The 15,810-nt window shown below is 46.2% G+C and overlaps 1 protein-coding gene across 4 annotated transcripts in view; it reads left to right on the top strand.

Moving 5' to 3' along the window:
• Window positions 1-15,810, top strand: part of FGF1 (fibroblast growth factor 1) — a 308,763-nt gene that overhangs the window by 100,992 nt on the left and 191,961 nt on the right. The window contains exon 2 of one of the 4 annotated variants that reach the window (XM_077265843.1): window positions 13,073-13,187. The exons of the other annotated variants lie outside the window; for them this stretch is intronic. The gene's annotated coding sequence lies outside the window, so the exon portion shown is untranslated. The remainder of the gene's footprint in view (window positions 1-13,072; window positions 13,188-15,810) is intronic. 4 annotated transcript variants of the gene reach the window in all.

Here is a 15,810-nt window from a genome sequence, read left to right on the forward strand (position 1 = left end):
AGGAAGAGCTACCTTAAATAGTAGACGCTGGAACAGGATTGGTTGAGGGAACCCCATGACCTCAGGAAGCGGTAGCAGGGAGGCTAGACCTGCGTCCAGGAGGGAGGCTAGAACGCCTGCGCAGAGACAGGATACCTGCTACGGACCTGGCCACCGGAAGTGCAGGGAAGGCGGAAGAGCGTGCAGACTCGGACGCAGCAGCGGCGGACCGAGAGCGGAGGAGTGCAGCGCTGGAGCGGTGAGAACCGCGACGCAGAGGCGCAGCAGTGGGACGAGGATGCCGGAGCGCAGCGCTAGAGTGGTGAGAACAGCGCCGCGGGAGAGCGGTGTGTGTAACAGTACCCCTCCTCTTACACCCCCCTTTACGAAGAGTAGCAAAAAATTTATTAAGAATACGAGGGGCATCAATGTTCTCCAAGGGTTCCCAGGACCTCTCCTCCGGACCAAACCCCCTCCAGTCCACCAAAAAAAACTCTTTACCCCGAACCTTTTTAACAGCCAGAATGTCCCTAACTTCGAAAATATTGTCCGTGCTGGCTGGTAGAGAAGAGGTACAAGAGGGGGAATGAAAACGGTTAAAGACGGCTGGTTTGAGGAGAGAGACATGAAACGTATTGGGTATTCGGAGCGAGGCAGGCAATTTCAGCTTGTAGGCGACATCGTTGACCCGACGTAGAATCTCAAAAGGACCGATGAAACGTGGACCCAGCTTGTAGGAAGGAATCTTGAGTCTGATGAACTTTGAAGAAAGCCAGACCTTATCACCAGGGGAGAAAGGAGAAGAGTCTAAACGCCTCTTGTCTGCTTGTTTTTTCATTCTGGACGAAGCTTGATTTAGCGTCTGTTTGACCTCACCCCAGATGGAAGAAAAGTCGAGAGCCATAGAGTCAGCTGCAGGAACACCAGAGGCAGGAGAAACCGGTAAAGGAACACTCGGATGCCGTCCGAAAACAATAAAAAATGGAGACTTTGCAGAGGACTCGCTGGAATGGTTGTTATAGGCAAACTCCGCCCAAGGAAGTAGTTTGACCCAGACAGCCAGAGTCTGGTTAGTGCGTTCTGCTTGACCGTTAGTTTGAGGGTGATAAGAGGAAGAGAAGTCCAGATTCACCTTTAGAAGTTTGCACAAGGCTCTCCAGAAGCGGGAAGTAAATTGAACCCCTCTGTCTGACACGATGTGCTGAGGGAGACCATGGAATTTGAAAATGTTAAGAATAAAAATGTTTGCTAATTCGGGGGCTGAAGGTAGACCGGACAAAGGGATGAAGTGAGCCATCTTAGAGAATCGGTCCACAACAACGAGGATGACCGTGCAGGCAGAAGAGCAAGGTAGATCGGTGATGAAGTCCATTGCGATGTGTTGCCATGGGGCGGACGGAACAGGAAGCGGAAGGAGATTTCCAAGCGGTAGTCATCTGGGTACCTTGTTTCTGGCACAAGAAGGACAAGAGGCTACGAAGTCTTTTACGTCTTGACGTAAGGTAGGCCACCAATAGTATCGTGAGATGAGAAGAAACGTCTTTCTAGTACCGGCATGACCAGCCAATTTAGAAGAATGGCCCCAAGATAAGACCCTCTTCGTGTCAGCATCCAAGACAAGAGTCTTACCCGGAGGAGGCTGAAACATCCGTAAAGGAGCAACGGTGACCATTTTAGTAGGGTCAATGATGTAAGCAGGCTCCTCTATGGCATCGGATGACTGGAAAGACCTGGACAGGGCGTCAGCTCTTATGTTTTTGTTGCCGGGCCGAAAACGAAGTTCGAATTCAAAGCGAGCAAAAAACAAAGACCATCTAGCTTGACGAGGATTTAATCTTTGCGCAGTCTGCAGATAAGTAAGATTCTTGTGATCGGAGAAGATAACAAATGGATGAACCGAGCCCTCTAGAAGATACCTCCACTCCTCCAAGGCCAGTTTAATAGTCAGCAGTTCACGATCTCCAATAGTGTAGTTTCATTCAGCGGAAGAGAAGGCTTTAGAGAAGAAGCGGCATGGAGCCGTTAGACCCTCCGGGGTCTTTTGAGAGAGCACTGCTCCGGCCCCGGTAGAGGAGGCGTCAACTTCCAAAATAAAAGGCTTGTTCACCTCCGGGTGATGCAAGACTGGGGCAGAAGAAAAAGATTTCTTAAGTCGAACAAAGGACTCCTCGGCCTCAGGAGACCAATCCTTGGAGCAGGAACTCTTGCGAGTGAGAAAAGAGAGAGGACGGATTATGGAGGAGAAATGCGGGATGAACTGCCTGTAGTAGTTGGCGAATCCGATGAAGCGTTGGATGGCTTTCACTCCGCAGGGCCGCGGCCAGTTTAAAATGGCATTCACTTTCTCAGGGTCCATCTTAAAACCGGAGTCAGAAACAATGTATCCAAGGAAAGGCAAAGAGGTTTGCTCAAATAGGCATTTCTCAATCTTGGCATACAAGAGATTATCTCTTAAGCGTTGTAAGACCTCGCGAACGCTCCTGCGATGTGACGGAAGATCAGAAGAAAAAACAAGGATGTCGTCCAGATATACCAAAACACAAGAGTAAAGAAGATCCCGGAACACGTCGTTGACGAACTCTTGGAAAACCGCGGGAGCATTGCAGAGACCGAAAGGCATAACTAAATACTCATAATGTCCATCCCGGGTGTTAAAGGCGGTCTTCCACTCATCGCCAGAGCGGATCCGGACCAAATTATAAGCGCCACTGTCATGATCTCAATGGCAAGAGATCATAGCATCAGCATATATAGGAACTAGCTCTTGGAAGATGGAAACTGAGCTGACCATGAACTAAACCTAACGCACAACTAGCAGTGGCCGGGTAGCATGCCTACGTTGATTCTAGATGCCCAGCACCAGCCGGAGGACTAAATAAAGCTAGCAGAGGAAAATATTAGTCCTAGCTCACCTCTAGAGAAATACCCCGAAAGGAGACAGAGGCCCCCCACATGTATTGGCGGTGAATCAAGATGAAATAACAAACGTAGTATGAAAATAGGTTTAGCAAATTTGAGGTCCACTTACTACATAGCAGAAGACAGAAAGGACACTTTCATGGTCAGCTAAAAACTCTATCAAAACACCATCCAGAAATTACTTTAAAACTCTGGCATTAACTCATAACACCAGAGTGGCAATTCCTGTTCACAAGAGCTTTCCAGACACAGTAACGAAACTACAGCTGTGAACTGGAACAAAAATGCAAAAACAAACATGGACAAGAGTCCAACTTATCTAGTAGTTGTCTAGGAGCAGGAACAAGCACAGAGAGGCTTCTGATAACATTGGAGACCGGCAAGCAACTAACAGAGCAGCAAGGTTATATAGCGACTCCCACATCTTGATGGAAACAGGTGAACAGAGAAGATGAAGACACCAGTTCAATTCCACCAGTAGCCACCGGGGGAGCCCAGAATCCAAATTCACAACAGTACCCCCCCCTCAAGGAGGGGGCACCGAACCCTCACCAGAACCACCAGGGCGATCAGGATGGGCCCTATGAAAGGCACGAACCAGATCAGAGGCATGAACATCAGATGCATTCACCCAAGAATTATCCTCCTGGCCGTATCCCTTCCACTTGACCAGATACTGGAGTCTCCGTCTGGAAACACGAGAGTCCAAGATTTTCTCCACAACGTACTCCAACTCACCCTCAACCAACACCGGAGCAGGAGGCTCAACGGAAGGCACAACCGGTACCTCATACCTGCGCAATAATGACCGATGAAAAACGTTATGAATAGAAAAGGATGCAGGGAGGTCCAAACGGAAGGAAACAGGGTTAAGAATCTCCAATATCTTATACGGGCCGATGAACCGAGGCTTAAACTTAGGAGAAGAGACCCTCATAGGGACAAAACGAGAAGACAACCACACCAAGTCCCCAACACGAAGACGAGGACCAACACGACGACGGCGGTTAGCAAAAAGCTGAGTCTTCTCCTGGGACAACCTCAAATTGTCCACCACCTGCCCCCAGATCTGATGCAATCTCTCCACCACAGCATCCACTCCAGGACAATCCGAAGATTCCACCTGACCAGAGGAAAATCGAGGATGAAACCCCGAATTACAGAAAAACGGGGACACCAAAGTGGCAGAGCTGGCCCGATTATTGAGAGCGAACTCCGCCAATGGCAAAAAAGCAACCCAATCATCCTGGTCAGCAGACACAAAACACCTCAGATATGTCTCCAGGGTCTGATTAATCCGCTCAGTCTGGCCATTCGTCTGAGGATGGAAAGCGGACGAAAAAGATAAATCTATGCCCATCCTAGCACAGAATGCCCGCCAAAATCTAGACACGAATTGGTTCCCTCTGTCAGAAACGATATTCTCAGGAATACCATGCAAACGAACAACATTTTGAAAAAACAGAGGAACCAACTCGGAAGAAGAAGGCAACTTGGGCAGAGGAACCAAATGGACCATCTTAGAGAAACGGTCACACACCACCCAGATGACAGACATCTTCTGAGAAACAGGCAGATCTGAAATAAAATCCATCGAGATGTGCGTCCAAGGCCTCTTAGGAATAGGCAAGGGCAACAACAATCCACTAGCCCGAGAACAACAAGGCTTGGCCCGAGCACAAACGTCACAAGACTGCACAAAGCCTCGCACATCTCGTGACAGGGAAGGCCACCAGAAGGACCTTGCCACCAAATCCCTGGTACCAAAAATGCCAGGATGACCTGCCAACGCAGAAGAAGGAACCTCAGAGATGACTCTACTGGTCCAATCATCAGGAACAAACAGTTTATCAGGTGGGCAACGATCAGGTCTATCCGCCTGAAACTCCTGCAAGGCCCGCCGCAGGTCTGGAGAAACGGCTGACAATACCACTCCATCCTTAAGGATACCTGTGGGCTCAGAGTTACCAGGCGAGTCAGGCTCAAAACTCCTAGAAAGGGCATCCGCCTTAACATTCTTAGAACCCGGTAGGTATGACACCACAAAATTAAACCGAGAGAAAAATAATGACCAGCGCGCCTGTCTAGGATTCAGGCGCCTGGCGGTCTCAAGATAAACCAAATTTTTGTGGTCAGTCAATACCACCACCTGATGTCTGGCCCCCTCAAGCCAATGGCGCCACTCCTCAAAAGCCCACTTCATGGCCAAAAGCTCCCGATTCCCAACATCATAATTCCGCTCAGCGGGCGAAAATTTACGGGAAAAGAAGGCACAAGGCCTCATCACGGAGCAGTCAGAACTTTTCTGCGACAACACTGCCCCAGCTCCGATCTCAGAAGCGTCGACCTCAACCTGAAAAGGTAGAGCAACATCAGGCTGACGCAACACAGGGGCAGAGGAAAAACGGCGCTTAAGCTCCCGAAAGGCCTCCACAGCATCAGGGGACCAATCAGCAACATCAGCACCCTTCTTAGTCAAATCGGTCAATGGCTTAGCAATATCCGAAAAACCAGCAATAAATCGACGATAAAAGTTAGCAAAGCCCAAAAATTTCTGAAGACTCTTAAGAGAAGAGGGCTGCGTCCAATCACAAATAGCTTGAACCTTGACAGGATCCATTTCAATGGAAGAGGGGGAAAAAATATATCCCAAAAAGGAAATCCTCTGTACCCCAAAAACACACTTAGAACCCTTCACACACAAAGAATTAGACCGCAAAACCTGAAAAACCCTCCTGACTTGCTGGACATGAGAGTCCCAGTCATCCGAAAAAATCAGAATATCATCCAGATACACAATCATAAATTTATCCAAATAATCGCGAAAAATATCATGCATAAAGGACTGGAAAACTGACGGAGCATTTGAAAGACCAAAAGGCATCACTAAATACTCAAAGTGGCCCTCGGGCGTATTAAATGCGGTTTTCCACTCATCCCCCTGCCTGATTCGCACCAAATTATACGCCCCACGAAGGTCAATCTTAGAGAACCACTTGGCCCCCTTTATGCGAGCAAACAGATCAGTCAGCAACGGCAATGGGTATTGATATTTAACAGTGATTTTATTCAAAAGCCGATAATCAATACATGGTCTCAAAGAGCCGTCTTTTTTTGACACAAAGAAAAAACCGGCTCCTAAGGGAGATGACGATGGACGAATATGTCCCTTTTCCAAGGACTCCTTTATATATTCACGCATAGCAGCATGTTCAGGCACAGACAGATTAAATAAACGACCCTTTGGGTATTTACTACCCGGGATTAAATCTATGGCACAATCGCACTCTCGGTGCGGAGGTAACGAACCAAGCTTGGATTCTTCAAAGACGTCACGATAGTCAGACAGGAACTCAGGAATTTCAGAGGGAATAGATGATGAAATGGAAACCACAGGTACATCCCCATGAGCCCCCTTACATCCCCAGCTCAACACAGACATAGCTTTCCAGTCGAGGACTGGGTTGTGAGATTGCAGCCAAGGCAATCCTAGCACCAAATCATCATGTAGATTATACAGCACCAGAAAGCGAATAATCTCCTGGTGATCCGGATTAATACGCATAGTTACTTGTGTCCAGTATTGTGGTTTATTATTAGCCAATGGGGTGGAGTCAATCCCCTTCAGAGGAATAGGAGTCTCCAAAGGCTCTAAATCATACCCACAGCGTTTGGCAAAGGACCAATCCATAAGACTCAAAGCGGCGCCAGAGTCGACATAGGCGTCCGTGGTAATAGATGACAAAGAGCAAATCAGGGTCACAGATAGAATAAACTTAGACGGTAAGGTGCAAATGGAAACAGACTTATCAAGCTTCTTAGTACGCTTAGAGCATGCTGATATAACATGAGTAGAATCACCACAATAGAAACACAACCCATTTTTCCGTCTAAAATTCTGCCGCTCGCTTCGGGACAGAATTCTATCACACTGCATACTCTCTGGCGATTTCTCAGTGGACACCGCCAGATGGTGCACTGGTTTGCGCTCCCGCAAACGCCTATCGATCTGAATAGCCATTGTCATGGACTTATTCAGACCCGCAGGCACAGGGAACCCCACCATAACATCCTTAATGGCATCAGAGAGACCCTCTCTGAAAGTCGCCGCCAGGGCGCACTCATTCCACTGAGTAAGCACAGACCATTTACGGAATCTTTGGCAGTAAATTTCCGCTTCATCTTGCCCCTGAGATAGGGACATCAAAGTTTTTTCTGCCTGAAGCTCCAAATGAGGTTCGTCATAAAGCAACCCCAAGGCCAGAAAAAACGCATCCACATTGAGCAACGCAGGATCCCCTGGTGTCAATGAAAAAGCCCAGTCTTGAGGGTCGCCCCGGAGCAAGGAAATCACAATCCTGACCTGCTGTGCAGGATCTCCGGCAGAGCGAGATTTCAGGGACAAAAATAATTTGCAATTATTTCGAAAATTCTGAAACCCAGATCTATTCCCCGAGAAAAATTCCGGCAAAGGAATTCTCGGCTCAGATACAGGTGCATGACAAACAAAATCTTGCAAATTTTGTACCTTCGTGGCGAGATTATTCAAACCTGCAGTTACACTCTGAAGATCCATTGCAAACAGGTGAACACAGAGCCATTCAAAGGAGAGAAAAAAAAAAATTTCAGCAGACTACTTATTTCTCTCCTTTCTCAGCCAAGGATTTTAACCCTTTAGTGGGCCGGTCAAACTGTCATGATCTCAATGGCAAGAGATCATAGCATCAGCATATATAGGAACTAGCTCTTGGAAGATGGAAACTGAGCTGACCATGAACTAAACCTAACGCACAACTAGCAGTGGCCGGGTAGCATGCCTACGTTGATTCTAGATGCCCAGCACCAGCCGGAGGACTAAATAAAGCTAGCAGAGGAAAATATTAGTCCTAGCTCACCTCTAGAGAAATACCCCGAAAGGAGACAGAGGCCCCCCACATGTATTGGCGGTGAATCAAGATGAAATAACAAACGTAGTATGAAAATAGGTTTAGCAAATTTGAGGTCCACTTACTACATAGCAGAAGACAGAAAGGACACTTTCATGGTCAGCTAAAAACTCTATCAAAACACCATCCAGAAATTACTTTAAAACTCTGGCATTAACTCATAACACCAGAGTGGCAATTCCTGTTCACAAGAGCTTTCCAGACACAGTAACGAAACTACAGCTGTGAACTGGAACAAAAATGCAAAAACAAACATGGACAAGAGTCCAACTTATCTAGTAGTTGTCTAGGAGCAGGAACAAGCACAGAGAGGCTTCTGATAACATTGGAGACCGGCAAGCAACTAACAGAGCAGCAAGGTTATATAGCGACTCCCACATCTTGATGGAAACAGGTGAACAGAGAAGATGAAGACACCAGTTCAATTCCACCAGTAGCCACCGGGGGAGCCCAGAATCCAAATTCACAACACGCCACGTAAATCTAGCTTAGTAAAAATACGGGCGCCTCGGAGGCGATCGAAGAGCTCCGGTATAAGGGGCAGAGGATACCGATTCTTGATCGTGATGCTGTTTAGTCCCCGATAGTCTATACAAGGTCTTAAGGAACCGTCCTTCTTCTTCACAAAGAAGAACCCTGCTCCAGCAGGGGAGGAGGATTTCCGGATGAAACCCTTAGCTAGGTTCTCTTGTATGTACTCGGACATAGATTTGGTCTCAGCAGCGGAAAGCGGGTAAATTCTTCCCCTAGGAGGAGAACGACCGGGGAGAAGCTCCACAGGACAATCGTAGGTACGATGAGGAGGAAGGTTTTCTGCCTCTCGCTTGTTGAAGACGTCAGCGAAAGACCAGTAAGGGGAAGGTAATCCATCAGGAACTTCAGCAGGCTGGGTACGAGAAACTGGACAAACAGATTGAAGACAGCGTTCATGGCACGAAGGACCCCATCGAAGTACGTCTCCTGTGCGCCAACTCAATGTAGGCTCATGTAGACGAAGCCAAGGAAGACCCAGCAGGAAGGCATAGGAGAGGTTAGGCAGAACATAAAAAGTGATCCTCTCGCGATGAAGGGCCCCAATTTGTATCTCCACCTCTTCAGAGATGAGAGAAATAGCGTCTTGTAAGGGTCTTCCATCCACAGAGGCGATTAAGCGGGGGGTGTCCAAAGAGATTACAGGTACGCGAAGCCTCCGAACCGCTTCAAGACTGATAAAATTGCCTGCCGCTCCAAAATCCACATACGCCACTTCGGAAGATTGATGCTGGTTAGAGATAAAAAGAATGGAAAGAGTCAGAGGTAGAGAGGAAACGTGAGCACCTAGGGAGGCCTCTCTTACCTGGCCTAGGCGGAAGAGCTTTCCGGTCTGTCAGGACAACTGCGGAGTAAATGGGTAGCACTACCACAATAGAAGCAGAGACCCTGGGTGCGCCTCTCCTTGCGGCGTTGTTCCGCCATTTTAACTCGATCCACTTGCATAGGTTCGGAGGTTGGGACAGAAGGAGGAACAGAAACGGGAGCACGAGGAGAACTGGGCAAACGGAGGGTAGAAGATACAGGCATTGGTCTCCTCTCTCGAGCAGACTCCCGCGAACGCTCCTGGAAACGGAGGTCAATCCGGGTGGCGAGAGAGATAAGGTCCTCAAGGGTAGTGGGAGTGTCACGACTGGCGAGCTCGTCTTTAATACGACTGGACAAGCCCCGCCAAAAAGCACCCACAAGAGCTTCGTTGTTCCACCCTAACTCTGAGGCCAGAGTACGGAAGCGGATGGCATATTGTCCTACAGAAGAAGATCCCTGACGTAAATTAAAGAGAGACTCCGTCGTAGAGGCTAAACGTCCGGGCTCATCGAAGACCTTCCGAAAGGTCTCAAGAAACTCATCCAGATGGCAGACAACGGGATCGTCACGCTCCCATAAAGGATTCACCCAGGCTAATGCCTCTCCCTCTAGATGAGACACTATGAACGCCACTCTCACCCGGTCAGATGGATACTGAAGTGGCAGAAGCTCAAAGTGGAGGCGGCATTGATTTAAAAATCCCCTACAGAGTTTAGGATCGCCGGAGTACCTGGGAGGTTTTCCTAATCGAGGAGGAGGGTGAGCGGTGGACGGAGAACTGGAATCTAGGGGAGGGGCTTGCGCGACCACAGCTGGGGCAGACTGAAGATTAAATAAATGGTCATCAATAGAGGCCATATAACTCAGCATGCGGGACTGGGTATCGCGTTGTTGGGCAAGCTCTTGTTGAAGGCTAGCTAATTGGGCGGCGTTAACTGGGTCAGTAGATTGAATCGACGTGAGGCGAGACTCCATAGATTTCAAGAAAGCCATTATGCGCTGTTGGTTATCGCGCAAATGGGTTAGCTCTTTCTGGGCCGAAAAAGGGGTACCAGCGGGGTCCATGGCCTGATTGTAATGTAGCGAGCTAAAGGAGACAAGAGTGGACCCTCTGGACCATGGGGAGACCTACCCCTGGGCGAGCGGCCTAGGAGAGAACAACCCCTATACAGGGACCGCAAGGAGCAAGCCCAGAGGTCACTTACCCACGGTGAGATACCAGCAGGGACGGCTCCAGGAAGAGAGAGCACAGAGGCTGGGTATGGAAGGAGACTCCGGGAGGTAGCGGAAGGACCTGAGGACTGGAAGGCAGGAGAGGAGCGGACCTGAGGGAAGAAAACAGAAAACAAAACCAAGGAACACAATAGGAACGGAAGAACTGGGACAAAGGTAAATAACAAGGAGGACGAGGAGTAAAAGGGAAGGTAGCACGGAAGGGCACAGAGTTCGGGCCAAGAGGCAGGAAAACAAACGGTGGGCCAAACGTAATAGCAAGGTGCTAAAACAATCAGGCACCAGGAAGCAGGAAGAGCTACCTTAAATAGTAGACGCTGGAACAGGATTGGTTGAGGGAACCCCATGACCTCAGGAAGCGGTAGCAGGGAGGCTAGACCTGCGTCCAGGAGGGAGGCTAGAACGCCTGCGCAGAGACAGGATACCTGCTATGGACCTGGCCACCGGAAGTGCAGGGAAGGCGGAAGAGCGTGCAGACTCGGACGCAGCAGCGGCGGACCGAGAGCGGAGGAGTGCAGCGCTGGAGCGGTGAGAACCACGACGCAGAGGCGCAGCAGTGGGACGAGGATGCCGGAGCGCAGCGCTAGAGTGGTGAGAACAGCGCCGCGGGAGAGCGGTGTGTGTAACACTGGATAAGGGAGGAACCACCAACGAGAAGAGACTTTCTGGTACAAGTGGACCATATTCATGCTTTGGAGAAAAGCATTTATTTCAAGAGAAATAAGATGAACCTCTACCACGGGTTGTGGAATCCATGGACTGACTCAAATTAAGGGGCTATATCTGAGCGTTTGGGCCTTAGGGTCCCCTGGGAGGGTTATTGGAACATCATCTTCATTTTTGCACGATGCTGGAAATTGTGGCGGCTCACGACAGGTCTCTAAAGGTTGGAAGGGAGGGGGGTTGGAGTTTGGGTTGGGGTTGAATGTTCTAAAAAAACTATACATGTTTAATATAAACAGTAATGCAATATACTTGTATTATTCTTACTGTTCAATAAAAATTATCTGATTAAAGAAAACCAATAAACGTTCCTCCTGAGTAGTTGTCTTGCGGGGTCTATCGGACCTGGGTTTGTCAAACACATCTCCAGTCTCTTCAAATCTTTTTTTAATTCTTTGTACTTGACGCTGAGACACATTAAAGGTGCCAGCCTCCTCTGCAGTGGATCTGGTCTTCAGCATCTTGATAATCCAGGCTTTGGTTGCAGGGTGGATTTTTGGCATGTTGTCACAGCTCAAGTTGCAGTTCAAGTGAAGGTCTGGGGTGCTGGGTTTCTTTTTATACACACACACTAATTAAATGATCATTTACTGAGCACAGGTGAGGATGTAAACTAGGATTGGATGCATTATATGACCAGGCGACAAATCTTTTGTCTTGCCAAAATCTGACCATTCTGTGTCCATTAACCGATCAATATTTCTGCATTGATGCCAATTTATTTTCTTAACCGAAACCACATTTCGGAGGGTTTCAGCTTTCAAAATAATAATTTATACAACCAATGGATGAATTTAACGTCAGGTTATAGGCTTTTATTTACATAACATGGATAAGCGACATAACTTCTGTCAGGGAGTGTACTGCATCTCTGGAGCTCAGCCACAGTGATCTTGGGGTTCTTATTTACCTCTTTCATCAAGGCTTTTTTCCCACGATTGCTCAATTTGGCTGGACAGTCAGGTCTAGGAAGACTTCTGGTGGTCCCAAACTTCTTCAATTTAAGGATTATGGAAGCCATTGTGCTCTTAGGAACCTTGAGTACTGCAAATTTTGTTGTAACCTTGGTCAGATCTGTGCCTTGCCACAATTCTGTCTCTTAGCTCCTTGGCTAGTTCCTTTGACCTCATGATTCTCATATGGTCTGACATGCACTGTGAGCTGTGAGATCTTATATAGACAGGTGTGTAACTTTCCAAATCAAGTCCTATCAGTTTAATTAAACACAGTTGGACTCCAATGAAGGAGTAGAACCATCTCAAGGAGGATCACAAGGAAATGGACAGCGTATGACTTAAATATGAGTGTCTGGGCAAAGGGTCTGAATAATTATGACCATGTGATATTTCAGTATTTCTTTTTTAATAATTTGCAAAAATGTCTACATTTCTGCTTTTTTTCAGTCAACATGGGGTGCAGAGTGTACATTCATGAGAAAAAAATGAACTTTTTTGAATTTACCAAATGGCTGCAGTGAAACAAAGAGTGAAAAATTTAAAGGGGTCTGAATACTTTCCGTACCAACTGTATTTTATGTGTGTACAGAGCCTTACAGCTAATTGGGGAGAGTCAGGCCGGGATCACACACAGCGAGATATGGCCGAGTCTCGTAGGTTAAAACCAAGCTCTGGCACCGGCACTCCAGAGCAGAGTGTGCGGCCGCACAGCAATACATGGAGCCACATGCTCCGCTCCGGAGTGCCGGTGCCAGAGCTTGTTTTTAACCTGCGAGACTCTGCCGTATCTCTCTGTAGTGTGACTCCGGCCTCACAGAGAGTGAATAATTTATATTATTGGGAGGCAGAGATTATAGTTAATGGGGGACACAGTGCTTCTTATCGCTTCATATTTTTAATGGTGGGGTACATATCTGTATTCACAGGGCAGGCACAATTATGTATACAATGTACTGTATGTGACTTTGTTATTTTCAGGGCTGTGACGATCATCGTGACAAGACGAGTCGTGGCTGGGAAATGTCGACATGTAGGTCTGACCAGATGGAGAAGAAACAGCAGAAAACTTCTCTTATTAGACGAGACATCAGCGGTAAGTGCCTGGATGTAAATGTTATTCTGTATCTGTTCTGTATGAGTTGGAGTATTAATGTTATCTGTAAAATCTTATAGTCTACATTTGTGTGAAATGTCCGTAGCTTCCAGTTTTTTTTATTGGATGGTACATCGACTTGTAGAGTTTTATAGGTTCATTCACATATCCATGAAAATCATGGATCTGAGAGTGAGATCGGTGAGGGTCAGAGAATGTCCTGTTTTGATCTGATTTTGAGGATCAGAATAGAACATGTTCAATATGTCTGTAAAAGCGGGTAGCACACCGACATTGTGCACAGATACCGGAATGTAACCTTATTATGTATAGCACAGTCCCTTATTACGTACCATCCTCTGTAGTTATATATGGTGCCGTCCCTTATTATATAGCTTCTTCTGCTGCTATGTACTGTCTCTTACATAGCGTATTCATGTTATTTTCTTTATTCACAGTACCCTCTCTTATTACATAGTTCTCTCTCTTGTTAAAATATAAAATGACTGCTGATGCAGGAGCCGGTGACCAGAAGACTAGTCCATCAGCTCCTCAATTAGAACATAAGTTTATGTAATAAAAACAGGGCTCTATAGAATCCGATATGTAAGGGACGGTGCTGTACATAACAAGAGAGGGTACTTTGTAATAAGGAATGGCAAAATATATAATTAAAGATACTATGTAAGATATATCTATATCTATCTATTTATCTAGAAAATCAAGAAAAAAAGGCAGCACTCCAAAAATCAAAGTGAAAAACCATGGCTTTACTGATCCATTGCTGCTAGTGGATCAGTAAAGCCACGGTTTTCACTTTGATTTCTGATTTTCAATTTTGGAGGTTTGGACATCACCTTTACAGGTTTTAGAGAGACCCTAATCTTGCAGACAGAATGCAGACTTTGTCCCTTTTCCATATCATGCTGTATACAGATTATTGAAAAAGTCAATGGGAGTTTATGTGATATACCAACACAAAGTAGCAAGTATTTGTGAAGTGTAAAGGAAGTGATACATGGTGTTTTAACCCCTTAAGCCCCAAGGGTGGTTTGCACGTTAATGACCGGGCCAATTTTTACAATTCTGACCACTGTCCCTTTATGAGGTTATGCTCTGGAACGCTTCAACGGATCCCAGTGATTCTGACAATGTTTTCTCATGACATATTGTTCTTCATGATAGTGTTAAAATGTCTTCAATATAACTTGCTTTTATTTGTGAAAAAAATGGAAATTTGGCAAAAATTTTGAAAATTTTGCAATTTTCCAACTTTGAATTTTTATGCCCTTAAATCACAGAGATATGTCACACAAAATAATTAATAAGTAACATTTCCCATATGTCTACTTTACATCAGCACAATTTTGGAACCAAATTTTTTTTTTTTGTTAGGGAGTTATAAGGGTTAAAAGTTGACCTGCAATTTCTCATTTTTACAACACCAATATTTTTTAGGGACCACATCACATTTGAAGTCATTTTGAGGGGTCTATATGATAGAAAATAACCAAGTGTGACACCATTCTAAAAACTGCACCCCTCAAGTTGCTCAAAACCACATTCAAGAAGTTTATTAACCCTTCATGTGTTCTACAGGAATTTTTTGAATGTTTAAAAAAAAATGAACATTTAACTTTTTTTCACAAAAAAATTATTTCAGCTCCAATTTGTTTAATTTTACCAAGGGTAACAGGAGAAAATGGATCCCAAAAGTTGTTGTACAATTTGTTCTGAGTACGATGATACCCCATATGTGGGGGTAAACCACTGTTTCGGTGCATGGCAGAGCTCAGAAGGGAAGGAGCGCCAATTGACTTTTCAATGCAAAATTGACTGGAATTGAGATGGGATGCCATGCTGCGTTTGGAGAGCCCCTGATGTGCCTAAACATTGAAACCCCCCACAAGTGACACCATTTTGGAAAGTAGACCCCCTAAGGAACTTATCTAGATGTGTGGTGAGCACTTTAACCCACCAAGGGCTTCACAGAAGTTTATAATGCAGAGCCGTAAAAATAAAAAATCATATTTTTTCACAAATATGATCTTTTCGCCCCCAATTTTTTATTTTCCCAAGGGTAAGAGAGGAAATTGGACTCAAAAGTTGTTGTGCCATTTGTTCTGAGTACGCATATACCCAATATGTGGGGGTAAACCACTGTTTGGGCGCATGGCAGAGCTTGGAAGGGAAGGAGCGCCGTTTAACTTTTCAATGCAAAATTGACTGGAATTGAGATGGGACGCCATGTTGCGTTTGGAGAGCCCCTGATGTGCCTAAACATTGAAACCCCCCACAAGTGACACCATTTTGGAAAGTAGACCCCCAAAGGAACTTATGTAGATGTGTTTTGACAGCTTTGAACCCCCAAGTGTTTCACTACAGTTTATAACGCAGAGCCGTGAAAATAAAAATTCTTTTTTTTCCACAAAAATTATTTTTTAGCCCCTGTTTTGTATTTTTCCAATGGTAACAGGGGAAATTGGACTCCAAAAGTTGTTGTCCAATTTGTCCTGAGTATGCTGATACCCCATATGTAGGGGTAAACCCCTGTTTTGGTGCACGGGAGAGCTCGGAAGGGAAGGAGCACTGTTTTACTTTTTCAACGCAGAATTGGCTGGAA

This window comes from Ranitomeya variabilis, chromosome 5 (assembly GCF_051348905.1).
Source record: "Ranitomeya variabilis isolate aRanVar5 chromosome 5, aRanVar5.hap1, whole genome shotgun sequence".
NCBI lineage: Eukaryota > Metazoa > Chordata > Amphibia > Anura > Dendrobatidae > Ranitomeya > Ranitomeya variabilis.